We start from the raw sequence: 19,242 nt of genomic DNA, 5'->3' as shown, positions 1-19,242 counted from the left end.
ATGATGATTGACTGGGATGGAGCTGGTGATGTTACACTGCGTAGGATTTTCATGTTGGACAGGCGGGGATCCATGATTCAGTTATGGGGGCGGGGAGTGGGGGAGAGACGCTCACAGAGCGCTGATATCCCTACCCTCACCCCACCCTCTCCTATTATTGCTTGGCATCACCTTGAAAGCCTTTCACTACTTTATATTTTAAAATGTGAGTCAATAAGAGACTATGAGTCTGGTTTTCGGCGCTCTGGAACGTTAATTCTTTATGTAGAATCTGACCTACATCTGAAAAAACTGAATGTGACTAACTGAGCTATTAAATTTCGTAGTGGGAAGGACTTTCTGAAAGCGCAACGGAATAATTAAAGCGGGTTTGACAAACGCTAAATCAAGACAAAAATGAAACCGTAATCATGAGAGCAGACCTAATGCTGTTACTTACTGCACACGCTCATGAATTACATCTCATAGATCTGATTCTTGTGATGCAAATGTCATTGCATATTGTACCTTACAACGATAGTAATTTGAAAAGATGTGTGACAGCAGAGTTTTGCCTCGAAGTATCTGACTCCGCAAGTACATGCCTTGAATTCCAAGGTAACATGAGCTTAGCTCCACGGCCGATAATTTCATTCAGAATAAAATATCCTCACTACTCAGGGCGGTTTACTTCCCTTCGGCTTTCAATGTAGTTAAAGCCAAAGTAGTATGTTCGACAACTTAGTTCTTAAATGACCACATGCATATATGGAACGCGTTAAAGGTTAACTTGAATAAAGATCATAGATGTGAAAAGTAAGCTCGGCAGAAACACATATTATATGAACACTTAAGATATTGTTCGGAAAGTGAACATAAAATCTCATGCTTCATATACAATTCGTACTAAACGAATCACACGACTACCCCGTACAGAGGACAAAGAAAATCATCATACGTTACTATAAACGCCGGAAATATTGCTTTATGTGTGGACGAGCAAAGAGATAAATAATCAGAAAAGTTGGATGTCTGAATAAAAGCGGGATGTTGACTCCCATGTTGATGTGTTGGCAAATGTGCCAACACCTTGTAGATAGAGGAGGCCGAAATGCACGCTATAATCTAACGCAGACGGGCGTGAGGTCTGAAACAGGATACGTTATGAATGCTATAAAGAAAAGTACGTAGCTGCGGTTATACTTAACTTTAATCCATCATTTGTATACAGCATTCTTGATGATACAAGTGAGACTCTCTATAGAAATGGTTAATGGCGCCTTGCTAGGTCGTAGCCATGGACTTAGCGGAAGGCTATTCTAACTGTCTCTCGGCAAATGAGAGAAAGGCTTCGTCAGTGTAGTCGCTAGCAAAGTCGTCGTACAACTGGGGCGAGTGCTAGTACGTCTCTAGACCTGCCGTGTGGTGGCGCTCGGTCTGCAATTACTGACAGTGGTGACACGCGGGTCCGACATGTACTAATGGACCGCGGCCGATTTAAAGCTACCACCTAGCAATGTGGTGTCTGGCGGTGACACCAGACATGTTATCCAACGAAGTCGTAAACCCGAAAAACACGCTACAAAGACAGTAGAGTACCTAATAGAAATAAATAGGATGTTCCTCGGTTTGGAACAAAAAAAGGCCCAGTAATGATGGAAGCTGAAGAAATGAATTATAATTTGTGTCACGGCCGGGACTCCACCCCAGGTCTCCTTGCTTACCAGGCAGAAATGCTGACACACCACCGCAGCACTATGGGCCACATTGATGCACGAAGTCCATGCCTTCCCCTGCTGAAAATATGAATGGAAGTTTGTGTTGTGGACGGCACTGGATGTGATTGGTGGTCCGTGCAGGAATTTTGCCCATAGTGGTGCGGTGGTTTGTCAGCACTTCTGCCTAGCAAGCAAGGAGAGTCGGCTTCGAGTGCCAGCTGTGGCACAAATTTCATCCATCGTTATCGTAGGTGAAGATTAGATTTAAATGTATCGGGGAAAATTTAATTATAAAACAAACATTTAGGAAACTGCAGTCCAAGAATACGAGGTGGCAGAACGAAGTCGCTTCAGTATGTTCATTTCATTATCACAAGACTCCTCCTCCTCCCCCCCCCCCCCCCCCCCCCGCACCGCCAATCACTCAGTTTTTGAGAAAACCGCCCCTAAAGCGCATGACACGCAATCACACATAACTGACGAGATCGACTGATAATTGAAAACTGAGCATTTTACATCAACATTTATGGGGTCCGCTAACGAATATTTTCCTAGAAATCGACGGAAGCAACTTTTACGACCGTCCCTTATGTATCCCTAAGATATACGGTACTAAATGCAAGCGCCGCTAGTGTAGTGTTCAAGTAGGATCAAAGGAATGTCAATATCTTATCAGTTCTACGACAGTGACAAGCGCATTCTTGATTTTTCGGCTTTTTCTGCAGGAACGTTTTCTTCGTCGTTAGTACACACGCGCTATCGGCAGCACTGCACCAACATTTTGGGTAGTGTGTTCTTGCAGCTTCGTCGCAGCTGGGTTATGCCGATGGTAACTTCGTAGTGAGTGTGTAATTCACAGCACAAGAACACTGACTGGGACATACGGCATTATTCTTCGAAACGACGTGCCCGAACCTCATCCGTGACCACTTGCACATAGCCTGAGTGTGCGGCCTTTCTGTTCGCTACGCAAGGAGAGCGGTTCACTACTATTGTTTACTATTGTACAACGTGTTGTTTTTGTTTCCTTGCCACAAGGAACCAATTGTGCACCATAACATTGATTTGTTTCTCTTTTTTTATTTTCGTATGTTAATTCTATGTGATAAAAAGTGGTAAGATGGCCGCTCGCGACAAGCAATAAAGAAAAAAAAGATATCACGCGTTCGATTCACGATCATTCCTATGATTAACAAAAAATTTGGAAGATCACTGGCTCCCGTCTTCTTATCACCAATTTTTTCTTCCCTGTCTAAAAAAAGAAGAAAAAGGCATTTGAGTGAAGAGCAGAGAACCTGTGTTCCAATCTCAAGTACACTCTGCAAAGCGCTGTGTTGTCCTTATCTTCGTACAATTATAACTGACTTAAAAACCGCCTGAATGGTGTCACGTGACACAACCGTACAAGTGTACGACTTGGTCCTAATGAATATACTGAACTGTCGAAACACATTGTCGTTTCTTCCAATGTTCATCTAAATCCACGTCCATATGGCTACTCTGCAAATCATGTTAAGTGTGTATGTTGAGATGGACACGAACCGAAAGCCGATTTATTATTTAAAAAGAAAAAACTTCGATGAGTAAAAATTTCCAGGAGTAAGCTGTAAACTTATGTATGTCACTTGGAAGGTGTTGTCCTACATCCTTTGTCTGTCGCAATCCACGATCGTACTTGCAGTGAATTTTTACCGTATATCCGCAGAATACAATACGTGTTGTGGAATAACAGGCTGATATGACTTGTCAAGTATGTAATTTGTAATGAATGCTTGTTTGTTTATGCAGTAATATCTATTTATTTATTTTATAGTTTTTCAGTTGCACAAGCTTAATCATGGACGATGTCCAGCATTTGTGCGAAGCTAATATTATAAGGCATCGGGTGCCTCAGTTTTACTTGTCGTTTATAGTATTGCAAGACACTGGTTTTGGAACATGGGACAGGTTTTTGTGTGTATATTTCATTTGTTTGAGATTTAATACGCGTGGCATCGAGAGTGAAGACAGTAACTTCCTTACGTAAATTTGCATGTTTAAGTTAGGGAGAAACAGGGTGGAAGCATCACTAGAGGGGAAGCCAGATTTAGTTAGCCACGCTGTAACGCAACGGCCAGCAGAGCCGCAGCCTAGTCAAGGTTAAAACGGCGACGGGCATGGCAGAGAACTGTGGATGGAAAGAACAGTATATGACGCGAGCGGCGCGTGAGGACGTAACTTACAACTCTTGTGGATGGTGGAGTGTTAATAAGGAGGGTAACAGACCTGGCTGTTCACTTGAAAGCCTGCCAATTATACGACACTGTACTTATCAAGCTATTTGCTGACTGGGCAGCCATGGCTATTAGAAATGAAAGAGCGACTGCGATTGGCTGTTGCATCCAGTGTCCAACCCTACTGTAGAGGGAAGGGAAGCTAGGCTGAGGAGACGGGCAACTCACCAGCGCGACAGGCACTTTCCCTTGATATGTCGTCGAGTGTGGTCGGAGGGCATCCCTCTCTGCCGTGACGACAGGGAAAGGAGATACATTGTTGTGAACACTTTGTTCACCCGGCTCCAAAATTCAGTCAAGAGCTGGCTGAATTCTTTTCATACATCTCCTGAGCGGAGAACGAAGAAAGCCAACGTAGTTAATTTCGTGCAAGAACAACGAGGGTAGAGTAACACGCGGCGCTCCAGCCTTGCGCTTGCGCTTAGCCATTAAACGCAGAATAGGGTGAAGTTAACGTTTTTCGCTTCACGAAAACATAGGGCAAGTTTGCTGATATAGAATCAGCCAGGCTCATTATAGGATTTTGACAGATTTAGAGATCCAACGACACACGGCATCTGTAAAGCCGACGACGCTGTGCAACACAAGGCAAAGAAAGCAGCACGCCATAAAATGTAAATGTCGTGTCACAGCCAGTCAGCTTTTACTCCAACGATACGAAGCTCAAAGTAGGAAGACCTGCCTTCCTTGTAGTATTTCCCGAAATTAACGTAGTTCCTTCGAGTGCTCGATGGCCACGTTTGGTTAACTTTTGTGCGGAAACATAAAATTTGTTAGAGCCGGTAACATTGTTCAGTTCGGCATTAGGACAGTCTTTCACCATTGAGTCATTCTCTCAGTTAAAACAGTGAACAATCCTTAATTTTGTTATATTATTGATTTTTTTACACTACTGGCCTTTAAAATTGCTACACCAAGAAAAAATGCAGATGATAAACGGCTGTTCGTTGGACAAATATATTATACAAGAACTGACATGTGATTACATTTTCACTCTATTTGGGTGCATAGATCCTGAGAAATCAGAACCCAGAACAACCACCTCTGGCCGTAATAACGGCCTTGATACGCCTAGGCATTGAGTCAAACAGAGATTGGATGGCGTGTACGGGTACAGCTGCCCATGCAGCTTCAACTCGATATCACAGTTCATTGTGTCGCGCCAGTTGCTCGGCCACCATTGACCAGACGTTTTCAATTGGAGAGAGATCTGGAGAATTTGCTGGCCAGGGCAGCAGTCGAACATTTTCTGTATCCAGAAAGGACCCTACAGGACCTGCAACATACGGTCGTGCATTATCCTGCTGAAATGTAGGGTTTCGCAGGGATCGAATGAAGGGTAGAGCCACGGGTCGTAACACATCTGAAATGTAACGTCCAATGTTCAGAGTGCCGTAAATGCGAACAAGAGGTGACCGAGACGTGTAACCAATGGCACCCCATACCATCACGCCGGGTGATACGCCAGTATGGCGATGACGAATACACGCTTCCAATGTGCGTTCACCACGATGTCGCCAAATACGGATGCGACCATCATGATGCTGTAAACAGAACCTGGATTCATCCGAAAAATGACGTTTTGCCATTCGTGCACCCAGGTTCGTCGTTGAGTACACTATCGCAGGCGCTCCTGTCTGTGATGCAGCCTCATGGGTAACCGCAGCCATGGTCTCCTATCTGATGGTCCATGCTGCTGCAAACGTCGCCGAACTGTTCGTGCAGATGGTTGTTGTCCTGCAAACGTCTCCATCTGCTGACTCAGGGATCGAAACGTGGCTGCACGATCCGTTACAGCCATGCGGATAAGATGCCTGTCATCTCGACTGCTAGTAATACGAGGCCGTTTGGATCCAGCACGGCGTTCCGTATTACCCTCCTGAACCCAGCGATTCGATATTCTGCTAACAGTCATTGGATCTCGACCAACGGGAGCAGCAATGTCGCGATACCATAAACCGCAATCGTGATAGGCTACAATGCGACCTCTATCAAAGTCGGAAACGTGATGGTACGCATTTGCCCTCCTTACACGAGGCATCACAAGAACGTTTCACCAGGCAACGCCGGTCAACTGCTGTTTGTGTATGAGAAATCTGTTGGAAACTTTCCTCATGTCAGCACGTTGTAGGTGTCGCCACCGGCGCCAACCTTGTGTGAATGCTCTGAATAGCTAATCATTTGCATATCACAGCATCTTCTTCCTGTCGGTTAAATTTCGCGTCTGTAGCACGTCATCTTCGTGGTGTAGCAATTTTAATGGTCAGTCGTGTATTTTACGTTATTCGAGAAATTTAATAGCAGGATCCCGTTGTCTGAACAGGCGATACCTGAGATTGCTCTTGTGCATTGTAGTGGCCCAGCATGTGCAAAAGTGATTCCAATAAATACAATTACATGGAATAGTTATTGTCTGCTCTAAGACAGCGATCTCCTTCTTACCTCACTGGAATATTTTAGGAACATTGATGGCGGTAGCTATACTTCTGAAGTCTAAACACTTGGTGAGCAACAGCACGTTTTCTTACAGATCGGGTTGAAACTGCCTTATGCGCGTTAAGTGGAATCGTGCACACAATGCAAACATACTATTCACTTATTGCCAACCAAAGGCGTGTTTAGAAATAAATATTTCGAAGCCTGTCACAGACGACGTCAAGCGGAAAGTAACCGACGCTGTGTTTTATTTTGTGCAACTGTTGCAAGACAGATGTATTATGGATGCAGGCACTTCCATATCTCGGCAATTCAAACTGATTGGAGCGGCTGTCGCGGATGAAGAGCGAAATAACTATTGCTGAGGTCGGAGAACCGTATCGTGAAGGCGCAGCAAAAGATAATGCAGTGGAAGGTTTCGAAACTTGTGAATCTGAAATCGCTCGTAACAAACTGGAAATTTATGCGTTGCAGTCAAGCCGCTCTTGGTCAGTTCCGAATGAGTATTATGAACTGATTACAGAACGATCGAGCTACAGACTTTTACCCCTTGAAGTAAAAGTAATAGTGGTAGTGTTAGCCAAGAAGAATCGTGATTGGAACTTGCAAACGCTGAAAAAGAATGGTGCAACAACGTACCATTCAATAGCTAAATGGACGTTCAGTCGATTAGACGAATCTCGTCGTCAGAGCGAGATGGTGAAAGTGAAAATACTCTAGCAATGGACTCCAGTGACACTGCCTCAGTGTACGACCAACACGGACTTGACGTTTGCTGCACCATTATCTTGGGCAAGAAATTTCAAATCGGAGTATAAAATGCGTCAGTGGGACGTCACGAAGTACATTCGCGCGCAAGGAGTTAGAAAATGTAGGAGATTTACAGGAACTGCAAGCACTTCTCAGCACGCTAACGGCGGTAGTTATTACCTGTTTCAATCATCATTACGTCATCAGCAGTGACCAAACAGCGTGTGGTTATCGAACGAACATTCGATGCACGCTGTCGCATAAGGGAAAAAACGAATCCTTATCACATTTGATAACGTACATATACTAATACATTCGTATAGGCGCACTATTCCACCACAGTGTCTGAAAAATTGTTGCCTAAAATCTTCTCGTGGTTACATGAACAAATGATAAATTTGGTCCTCAGGTTATAGTAGATGTCAATCGTTTAACCGACACTTAAAAAATGTTTACATAACTTACTCCAAAACTGGAGAATCGACAAATTTCAATTTACAAAATCTGTCTTGAGAATGTTTTAAGCCATGTGTTGCTCACAGGAAGTTTTGTCTGATATAGGCTTCCTGGGATGGAAAAACTAATAGCCTCATGCACGATACAGTGTTTATAGATGACGAGCGTCAAGCAACTCCAAACAAATACCTCCAATGTGGCACTTGTGTTGCCAACCATGTCATGGTTACTTTTAACGACAAATAAAATACTTTGTTTGGAGGCTTCAGAATTACAATGTGCTTCTCGAACACAGCGGGAACTGCAAAATCATATCGATAGAATAAGGATTCGTAGGATAATGCATAATCAACTTTCACCACCAAATTTTCCTCGAAGTTACCTGTTGCGTGGTACGCATCAAAATTAATTTCCGAAAAAGAAACATTTTGGAATGTAAACTACGTCTGTTTTCCGCTGAATCTTTGGAAGGAAAATGTAGTTCCGTAAACATTCATTTCACTAGATGTTGTTGACGTTCCGAATATATTTACTTCGAATATGTAGGTGTACCATCGATCTATTTGTTCATAGGTAACTGGGGATATGAAGCAGAGTGACTGAAAGAGCCATTACAAAGCTGATAGGATTTTAATTTTAATCTTTACTATCCCAGCCTGTATGAGAAATTTATTTGCCTACTTACTTACCTCATCATCCTCCTATCCCCATAAATTTCGATATGTAAAAAAACAAAAAAGGAGCATATTTGAGATTCGAACACATGTTCTTTGCTTCTCAGTCTGACGTCATGGTCACTACACCAGCGGCTAACACATTGGATGGCTTTTACGTGAGGGGTACACGAGAGACAGTCGTAAGAGTTCCTTTCCTCGATTTCTAGGAAATATGCCTCTCTGGACATCATATATCTTGATGAAGAATACTCGGTTTTAAATTACCTATTGATCCCGTCAATTCTGGGCTAATTGCGCGTTATGAACTTTATGGGTAATTACTCAAAAACGAGGGGTTGTTGAGCCAAAATATCTTTTTTTTTTTGTTGCAGACAAACTACTGCCAAATATGAGCAGAATGGGTTGGCCGTGTCCTAGGCCTTACCCTTGTAAGGGTGTGTTCAGTCGAGAGCGACCCTTTGTTTGCCGATCAAGCGCCCATCGATACTCTATCCCAAAAGACAGCTAGGCGCGACAGGTTGTTTGCGACAGACATATGCATACCGAAGTGTGCATGAACGAACGGCATGAAATGTCTCTGGGAGCGATAGACTTCCAGCATTCACTATTAATGTGCCGTAGATAGATAGGATTTTTATCACAACAACAATGAAATGCACAACACATTTGATGTAACAATAATAATGTGAAACCCAGGGATCCCTTAAGTTGGTACGAAACATCCGTGTAGTAACCTTCTACGGATATGGGTACATAAATGAAAAAAATAAATAAAAATAATAATCATGTTTCGAACACTGGACGCAAAAGTGCGGCTGTGACGCTATCCATAATGCTACAAGTTGGGCCGCATCTAAATTACTTCGAAAATTTTGACGGTCATTTTCTCAGTAAGGTTCGATTATCTACGGGTAAGGCGAGACAAGCGTTCGATTATTTTGGCTCCTCTTCCACTGAGCGAAGTTTCTCTGAAATCCGATTATGTCTCTTGCCGTGTTCGCCTCTTGAGTATCAAATAATGTCGGAAAGGACTTTCGGAGAAAAATTGTCAGTAAAACTTTTTCCTGGCTCAAGAAAGGTATATTACTGAAGACTGTAATCTACTCGTGTTCTAATTTACGCACAGTGTAGGCTTTTTCTTTCTTAATCACTTTTCACTGTCATATAACAGGTCTGTTTTGTGGAAAAGCATTAACAGAAAATATATCCAAGACCTCATGGAACTTTCACCAAGAGTCATGAAAACAAACCGAACAATAAAATAAATATTAAGAAGGCATAAAATCCACCACTGTAGCACGGTGAGAATAAGCTGAGTTTTAATTATCACCAAGAAAATATAAAATCCAGCTAAGGTCATATAAACGCTAATAATAAGAAGAAAGTATTACATCAAAGTTGTAACTTGTTTACACTAGCACACTTTAACACACTTGTGTGCAAAACTTAAGAACGAAAGTAGCCTTCGAATGATGAATCACTTCCAGGTAACATACTGTAGATCGATGAAACTTGGGCCATACATAGGAAGAATTGCTATAGTGCAGTACAGATGCTATTTTAAAGAAATAAGCAATGAGACGAACAGAAATAGCACTTTTATTTAGAGACAATAATTACACTGGATCCTCGCGAATAATACGGTCCCCATAGCGTTACAAACCGCTGTACTTGGTTCTACACAATATGTGTGATCGCTACGGACGGAATGCATGCTGTGCAACGTGCCGCCACGCTGGCCACAAGCTTGGTAACGAACTCTGCTGGTAGAAAAAATGGTTCAAATGGTTCTGAGCACTATGGGACTTAACTACTGTGGTCATCAGTCCCCTAGAACTTAGAACTACTTAAACCTAACTAACCTAAGGACATCACACACATCCATGCCCGCGGCAGGATTCGAACCTGCGACCGTAGCAGTCGCGCGGTTCCGGACTGCGCGCCTAGAACCGCTAGACCACTGCGGCCGGCCTCTCTGCTGGTAGAGTGTTCCATTTATCCACCAGCGCGGTTGTCATGGTCGTTGGTCCACGTGTACGAGCTGCAATACCTCTCCTCAGGCCATCCCACTCGAGTTCGATGGATTTTAAGCCGAGGGAACGGGCAGGCCCGTCCATTCGCCGAATATCTTCTCGTTACAAGAGACCCTTCACCTACGCAGCTCGATGCGGTCGTGCGTTGTCATCCATAAAAATGAAGTTGGAGCCAAATGCATCCGTGAAAAGACGCATAAGAGAAAGCAGTACAGTGTCACAATAACGCTGACCTGTTAGTATACCGTTTAAAGAGATCTGGAGGTGATTACGAACATGCAGCAAAATCCACCCCCATGCCACAACACTTGTACCACCAAAACGATAAAATTCGACAGTGTTCCTGGGTGCATTACCGGATTCCATCCCTCATCATATGAGGCTACTTAGAGCACCCAGTACTTCCCATATTTTAGAATTGCTTCCACAGTCAAATTCTTGCTTTAGCCTGCACAGCTCATAAATAAGTCTTGGTGATATTCTCTGCTTTTTTTTCTTCTTTTCTAATCATACGCTTGCTGTTTGGTCCCTGGTGCCTCTACTCTTTCTGCTCCTGCTTCTTCCCTTGGTAACTCAATGTTAGCTTATGGCTTTAGTAGGTTCTAGATGATTTTTAAGAGAATATTGCCAACATGAAGTATCAAAACTATTGTTCCATGATTTTCACATTTACTTGGTATTTTTTTTTTTTTTTTTTTTTTTTTTGAGAATTGGTATGTAAACGGTTTTTCCAGATGCAAGAAGACCAAATTTCTTGGCACTTTACCATAAATCGCTTTATTTCCTACATATTTTAATAGCACTGTTTAGAGGCCATAAAACCGTGGAGCTCTTCTTCCAGCAATTTATTTTAGGTCTATCTCACCTCTTTTGTATTTGTGTGTTCTGTATCATACCGCGATGTCTCTTGACTGTCTTTCATATGTCCATTGTCCTTATATAGGTTTTCCTCATACTCCTTCCATCTAGTGTGTCGTGCCTTCAGTTATCATCTATTTGTTGTTCTTTCTACTATGGCAACAGCTGGTTTGGATGTTTTCGTTAGGTCGTTGATTTCTTTGGGAGAACTCTTGTTTTCCATTTTTTGCTGTTTTCTTCTATCGCCTCAAACATCATGCATTAATTTTTCTGTTTTCTAACTTGTTTATGGAATTTAGCCTTGAGTCTTCTGACTGCATTGCGATTTGTTATCGCTCTTATACGTCTCCCATGATTTGTCAGTTTCAATGATTCTGAGATTCATAACGTCCTGATTCGTTTTTTTAACTGTAGGAATTGTTGTTTCGATTGCTGTTTCAGTTGTTGTTTTAATAATTTCCATTACGTCAAATATTACTGTAAATGGCGTCAAACAATTTGAATGTATTTTCTATTCCAACTGTGTAATTTTCTATTGGATTTTTCAGTATCGTGCCTTAGCAGAGTGCATGCTACTTTTAGATTCTTCAGCTTTATACAAATTTTGGTTGATAATAGTTGGTGGCCTGAATTATATTACTGACGACAATAACATTACTGCGGAACGCCTGCAACTCTTCATGCTTAACCTCTTCTCCGATGCCGATGCCATTTTCCAGCAGGATAACTGTCCATGTCACAGTGCCATAATGGTACTACAGTGGTTTACGGAACACAATAGTGAACTCACGGTGATGTGTTGGTCACCAAATGCGCCTCATTTGAACCCGATGGAACACACATGGGACGCTATCAAGCCAGAACGTTATGGGAATTGTGTGACAGATGCACAGACTCTGGTGCCACGTGCCTCCAGAAACGTACTGCGGACTTTTCGAATCCACGGTGCACAGAAACGCTTGTGTTATTTGTTCCAAAGGTGGACCAACGCGGTATCGGGCATGTGGTCAGAACGTTTTGGTTCATCAGTGAATGAAGACTGTTAATGACTTATGTATCATCGTCAGGTATAAAACGTTTGGTTACGAATATCATGCCAATGTGCACTGCAATATGATAGATAAAATAACCTTCTATATCTGCTGATGATACATAAGGGTCGCATATCTGTATGTCACATATATAAGGGGTAGTCAAATAAAAAGGAGGCAAATGGAAAAAGTAGGTAAACTGTTTATATTACAAAGGTATTCGCCATTAGTGTTAACAGATTTATTCCACTGCGAGGCAAGAAAGTCAATGCCTTCATAGATAAATGTTTTTGGCTGTCTATGGAACCTTGATTTTACCCATGCGTACAAATCTTCGTCGGAAGCAAACCGGCGGCCACGAATGTCGAATGTCGAATATTGAACTCACGTGGCGACTGATCGGGACAGTGTGGAGGATGTTTAAGTGTTTTCCAGCGAAACTTCTGCAGCGCAGTCGAAACAACCTGGGCAACGGGCGGGCCCGCTGCAGAAGTTTCGCTGGGAAGCCCTCACACATTCTCCATACAGTCCCGAACTGTCCCCAAGCGATTTCCTTATTTTTGGAGCCATGAAGACATCTATGGCCGTCGGTTTGCTTCCGACGAAAATTTTCACGGGTTGGTACGACCATGGTTCCATAGGCAGCTGCAAACATTTTTGTGTGAAGGAAATAGCCGTCTTGTCTCCCAGTGGGATAAATGTACTAACAGTTACAGCAATTGCTTTTGAAATAATAAACAGTTCACTTTTTCCATCTGCGCCTTAGATATAGATACCGTTTTGAGAAAAAAGGCTTTCACGGGCGACTATGTGATTGCTCGCTATTTTACACACTGCGGCTCTGTGACACTGAGCACAGTGCCGCGATTTTTGGCCCGAAACGCGTTGGCAAAATTACTGGCTCGCTGCAGTGCACATTCCGATGATGTGGTTTAAGCACTGAACAGTGCAATTAATAGACAGGTGGCGCTTCATACTTTTAAAGTATCCAAGTAAATAATGACAGGAAAGAAGTACACTATGAGATCAAAAGTATCCAAACACCTGACTGAAAATGATTTACAAGTTCGTGGCGCCCTCCATAGGTAATGCTGGAATTCAATATGGTGATGGCCCACCCTTAGTCTTGATGAGAGCTTCCACTTTCGCAGGGATACATTCAGTCAGGTGCTGGAAGGTTTCTCGGGGGATGGCAGCCCATTCTTCACGGAGTGCTGCACTGAGGAGAGGTATCCATGTCGGTCGGTGAGGCCTGATACGAAGTCGGCGTTCCAAAATATCTCAAAGGTGTTCTGTAGGATTCAGGTCAGGACTCTGTGCAGGACAGTCCATCATAAGAGTGTTATTGTCTTGTAACCACTCCGCCTCAGTCTGTGCATTATGAACAGATGCTCGATCGTGTTGAAAGATGCAATCGCCATCCCCGAATTGCTCTTCAACAGCGGGAAGCACGAAGGTGCTTAAAACATCAATGTAGGTCTGTGCTGTGATAGTGCCACACAAAACAACAAGGTTTGCAAGCGCCCTCCATGAAAGACACGATTACATCATAACACCACCGTTTCCGAATTTTACTGTTGGCACTACACAAGCTGGCAGATGATGTTCACCAGGCATTCGCCATACCCACACCCGGCGATCGGATCACGACATTGTGTACCTTGATTCGTCACTACACACAACGTCTTTCCACTCTTCAATCGTCCAATTTTTACGCTCGTTACACAAAGCGAGGCGTCGTTTGGCATTTACCGGGCGTGATGTGTGGCTTATGAGCAGCCGCTCGACAATGAAAGCCAAGTTTTCTCACCTTCCGGGTAACTGTCGTAGTACTTGCTGTGGATACTGATGCAGATTGGAATTACCGTGTGACGGTCTGGACAGATGTCTGCCTATTACACATTACGACCCTCTTCAACTGTCGGCGCTCTCTGTCTGTCAACATACGAGGTCGGCCTATACACTTTTGTGCTGTACATGCCCCTTCATGTTTCCACTTCACTATCACAGCGGAAACAGTGGACCTAGGGACGTTTAGGAGTGCGGAAATCTCGCGTTCAGGCGTATGACACAAGTGACACCCAATCACCTGGCCACGTCCGAAGTCCGTGAGTTCCGCGGGGCGCCCCATTCTGCTCTCTCACGATTTGTAATGACTAATGAGGTCGCTGATATGGAATACCTGGCAGTAGGTGGCAGCACGATGAAAGTAATATGAAAAACGTATGTTTTTGGGCGTGTCCGGATACTTCTGATCACATAGTGTGCCAACAGTTCGCTCCTACATGTCGCTTCTTCTCACCGATACCTACAGAACTACAGGTAGTTGGGGTACCTTACCCCCACAGACGTTTTGTACAAACGATTTTCGAAGAAATCTTCAGTCGTTACAGAGATTCGCTGATATGTCAGTGTGTTTGCAACTCCTACCTGGAACTGCAGGGTCGAAACGTCGTCATGAATGTCACCAATGTGCCTAGCGACCTCCAAACTATTGATGCGATACTGATATCTGTCGTTATCGACTATATATTTACTGTAACATCTTCTCACCCCCACCCTAACCCCTACAGCTGGTTCGGATACATTACCACATAATATTTTTGCATGAATAATTACAAAAATAAGTTAGACTTTGACATCAATTGCTTCAGATCTTCCTGTGGTTAAGCTTCGATATCATCCCATTTTGACCTTCACCCCTCTGGGTGTTTGGTGGATTTTTCCCCACAGAAACCTTCACGGACGGACGAAAAACAAGTCACGAATGTGTCATCTCGTGGACACCGTTCATATACTAATAAAAAACTTCATAATCGATATTACCAACAGTAGTCCGATAGCTACATCCCAGCGACGATATTACTATTTTAAATATTAGTCTTCGTCACTCTGTGACCTTACAGGTGAAACAAATTTAAGAACAATACAAACATACATACATACTGTACCACAGTGTTTACACTGACGGAAAAAATTGCAGCAGTAAAATTTAACTAATGTAGAATAATACATTTGTGGAATAAACTTTTATAGGTAACATATTTAAGTGACTAACATTGCAAGATCGGAGGTTAAAGTAAGCGCGATCTACGCCGCTGAAAATGTGAGATGCTGGTACATTAATAACCGATGTAACCACTAGAATGTTGGATGCAAGCATGCAAACGTATGTATATTGTTTTGTACAGGTGGCGGATGTCAGTTTGTGGGGTAGAGTTCCATGCCTGTTGCACCTGGCCGGTCATCACAGTGGCGGTTAAGGCTGGTTGTGGCTGACGCTGGAGCTGTCGTCAGATGATGAACCATCGGTGCTCGACTGGGGACAGATCTGGTGATGCAGCACGCCAAGGCAACATGTAGACACTCTGTAGAGCATGTCGGGTCAGGACAGCGGTAAATGGGCGAGCGTTATCCTGCAGGAAATCACCTCCTGGAAACCTGTTCATGAATAGCAGCACGACATGCTGAATCACCAGACTGACGTACAAATTTTGTGTCAGAGTATGTCGGACGCCAAAGGAAGTGCTCCTCCTGTCATATGAACTCGCACCCCAGACCATAACTCCAGGTGTAGGTCCATTGTTTCTAGCACACAGAGAGGTTGGATCAGACCTTCAACTCGCCTCTGTCTAACTAGCACTCGGCCACCACTGGCGCAGCCGGCCGCTGTGACCAAGCGGTGCTAGGCGCTTCAGTCCGGAACCGCGCTGCTGCTCCGGTCGCAGACTCGAATTCTGCCTCGGGTATGTGCGTGATGTCCATAGGTTAGTTAGGTTTAAGTAGTTCTAAGTCTAGAGGACTGATGACCTCAGACTATAAGTCCCATGGTGCTTAGAGCCATTTGAGCCCTTTGAACCATCACTGGCACCTAGGCATAACTAACTTTAATCAGAGAGCCTAACACACTTCCACCCGACCCTCCAATAATCTCTCGCTTGACAACATTGAAGGCGCAAATGGCGATGGTTTGGAGTCAGTGGGATGCACGATACAGGGTGCCTGGCTCAGTCCTGTCGCTCAAGTAACCGATTTGTAATCGTTCGTTGTGTCACTGTGGTGTCAACTGCTGATCAAATTGCTGCTGCAGATGCAGTACGTTGCGCCAGTCACACGCAGAACACGATGGTCATGGTCTTCGCTCCTCTTCTTGCGACTGTACATTCTTGTAGCCACCGCTGCCAGCAGTCATGTACAGTGGGTACATCCCTACGAAGTCTTCCTGCATTATCGTAGAAAGAACATTCAACTTCTGGTAGCCCTATTACGCGACCTCGTTCAAACTCGGTGAGATGCTGATATCTGCGTCTTGGTCGCCTTAACAGTATTCTTGACTAACATCAGTTCACGACCTCGAACCTCAAAGTCACGAGACACAGAACGGGCGTTACAGCGTGTATTTAAAGCAGACCTGACTTACAATCTCATATTGCCTCTACTAGCGCCACTATTACGCGACTGCTGCGAAATTTGAATAGACATCATCTTTCAATGTAGAAACGCGCCTACCAGGTCTCGTTTATGTCACACAACTTCATTTAGCTTTAGCCTTCTTTTACCGTCAGCGTATTTGTGTGTGTAATAGGCACAGTAGTCCTGATCGGATTTAAAATTTTCTTTGTGGCGTTGGGAACATGGAAAATGTAGATTGTGAGACAGAGACCCGGAGTGGTCGGACCTCTCCCTGAGGCGCCTGCCAGCCTCGTGCAGCGGCCGGCCCTGAGTGGCGGTCCTCTGCGGTTCCCAGTGGCTGTCTCGGCCCACACAGTCGTCTCCCTAATTGATGGCCGCGCGGCGCTGGTTAAATATTAAACCTTAATCTGTGGCCGGCTCTCAGCCGCAAGCCGGGCTCTGCCAAGCCGCGATCCGTAGCTCGGCCACGTGACCCCCGCCTCCCCAACTTCCGCTCCGTGTCTCGCGTGCCGAACGGGAGACAAACACACGGCGCGTCGCACAGCGTTACGTAGACGCAGAGAGAGATTCCTCAGTCCGAGGCAATTTCTTTTAGTGCAGCCAGGTAGTGCTACCAATCGGGGGCAAACGCTCAAGAAAATCAGAAGGGCGTTACACGATCATTTCAAACAGTCGGAAGTGTTATTTTTATGTTGTCTGCATTGTTGAGGTCTTCAGTCCAGAGACTGGTTTGACACAGCTCTCCACGCTAATATAACCTGTGCAAGCCTCTTCGTCTACTGCGACCTACATCCATCTGAACTTCCTTAGTGTATTCATCCTTTGGTCTCCCTCTACAAGTTTTACCCCCCACAACGTTCCTCAACCACCAACTTGAAGATTCCGTAAGTCATGTGTCCAATCACACGATCCCTTCTCTTAGTCAGGTTGGGCCATGTTTTTTTTTTTTTTTCTTTCTCCAATTCAGTTCAGTACCTCCTCATTAGTTCCTCGATATATCCACATAATCTCCAGCATTCGTCCGCAGCATCACTTTTCAAAAGTTTCTTATTCTCTTCTCGTCTGAACTAATCTTCCACGCTTCATTTCCGTGCAAGCCCTCAATCCATACAAATAACATCAGGAAAAGCTTCCTAACAATTAAATTAATGCTATATGTTAACAGCTACCTCTCTATCTGAAAAGCTTTTCGCCCCATAAGCAGCCTATATTCTATGTCTCCTCTACATAGGCCTTCGTCAGTTATTTTCCTACCCAAATTACAAAACTCATCTACTCGTTTTACTCTCTTCAAAAAATGGTTCAAATGGCTCTGAGCACTATGGCACTTAACTTCTGAGGTCATCAGTCCCCTAGAACTTAGAACTACTTAAACCTAACTAACCTAAGGACATCACACACATCCATGCCCGAGGCAGGATTCGAACCTGCGACCGTAGCGGTCGCGCGTTTCCAGACTGAAGCGCCTAGAACCCCTCGGCTACTCCGGCCGGCCTTTTACTTTCTTATTTCCTTTCCCATTTCCTGATGTAATTTGATTACACTCCGTTAACAGTGTTTTGCCTTTGTTCACGTTAATCTTCCAATTTCTTTTCAAGATATTATTCACTTTAATCTTCCGATCTCTTTTCAGACGCTGTCCATTCCGTTCAACTGTTATTCCAAATCCTTTACAGTCTCTGACAGAATTACAATATCATCGGCAGATATTAAAGACTCCATTTCATCTCAACGAACTTTAACTCCGTTTCAAAATTTCTCTTTTGTTTCCGTTATTGCTTGCTATAAGTACAGACTGAATAACATGGGGGGGGGGGGTAGACTACAATCCTGTCTCACTCCCGTTATTGTTATTTTATCCCACTGGCTCCGTATGGGAGGGGTGTGAGCTGTCAGCGGTACAGTTCTCCGCTCTTCAGTCACGCAAGTTAAAGAAAAGTTATAATGAGAATATGCAGACAAAATTTGGGGCCGTTTTCTATTTTAAACTAAAAATTAAAGATGGACAGTTAAGAAACGAAAATACATACATGTTAGAATTAGTGCGCCGTCATCAAGCCACTGCACGACATGGACCTCGTAAGATAGATCGATGCATGAAACTAAGTTATAAAGTAATTATGTAAAAATATGCACTCCGTCTTCAGGCCACAAGTGGCCCACCGGGACCATCCGACCGCCGTGTTATCCTCAACTGAGATTGCGGATATGAGGGGCATGCAGTCAGCACACCGCTCTTCCGGTCCTTATGATGGTTTTCTGTGGCCGGAGCCGCTACTGTTCGGTCGAGTAGCTCCTCAATTGGCATCACGAGGCTGAGTGCACCCCGAAAAATGGCAACAGCGCATGGCGGCTCCGAAGGTTACCCATCCAAGTGCTGGCCACGCCCGACAGCGCTTAACTTTGGTGATCTGACGGGAACCGGTGTTTCCACTGCGGCAAGATCGTTGCCTATGTAAAAATATGACATAAAATAAATAGTTTAATCTGTTCCTGGACAATGTTAGGCTAATTATTAAAGACAGGTAAGTTCTCATATTTGATATCATAAGTAATTATAACTTGACCAGTTATTTTGAGTTTTGGATTCGGGACGCGCAAGAATGGAAGAAATGATG

General features: G+C 43.9%; 1 pseudogene; it reads right to left on the bottom strand.

Annotated features, from left to right (window-relative positions):
* Positions 1–18,958: 18,958 nt before the first annotated feature.
* Positions 18,959–19,076, bottom strand: LOC126105142 (5S ribosomal RNA; annotated as a pseudogene).
* Between the last annotated feature and the right edge of the window lie 166 nt (positions 19,077–19,242).

Source organism: Schistocerca cancellata, chromosome 1, assembly GCF_023864275.1.
Source record: "Schistocerca cancellata isolate TAMUIC-IGC-003103 chromosome 1, iqSchCanc2.1, whole genome shotgun sequence".
Classification (NCBI taxonomy): Eukaryota; Metazoa; Arthropoda; class Insecta; order Orthoptera; family Acrididae; genus Schistocerca; species Schistocerca cancellata.
The sequence above is the reverse complement of the archived record's forward strand: the minus strand, read 5'-3'. Positions and strand labels throughout refer to the sequence as shown.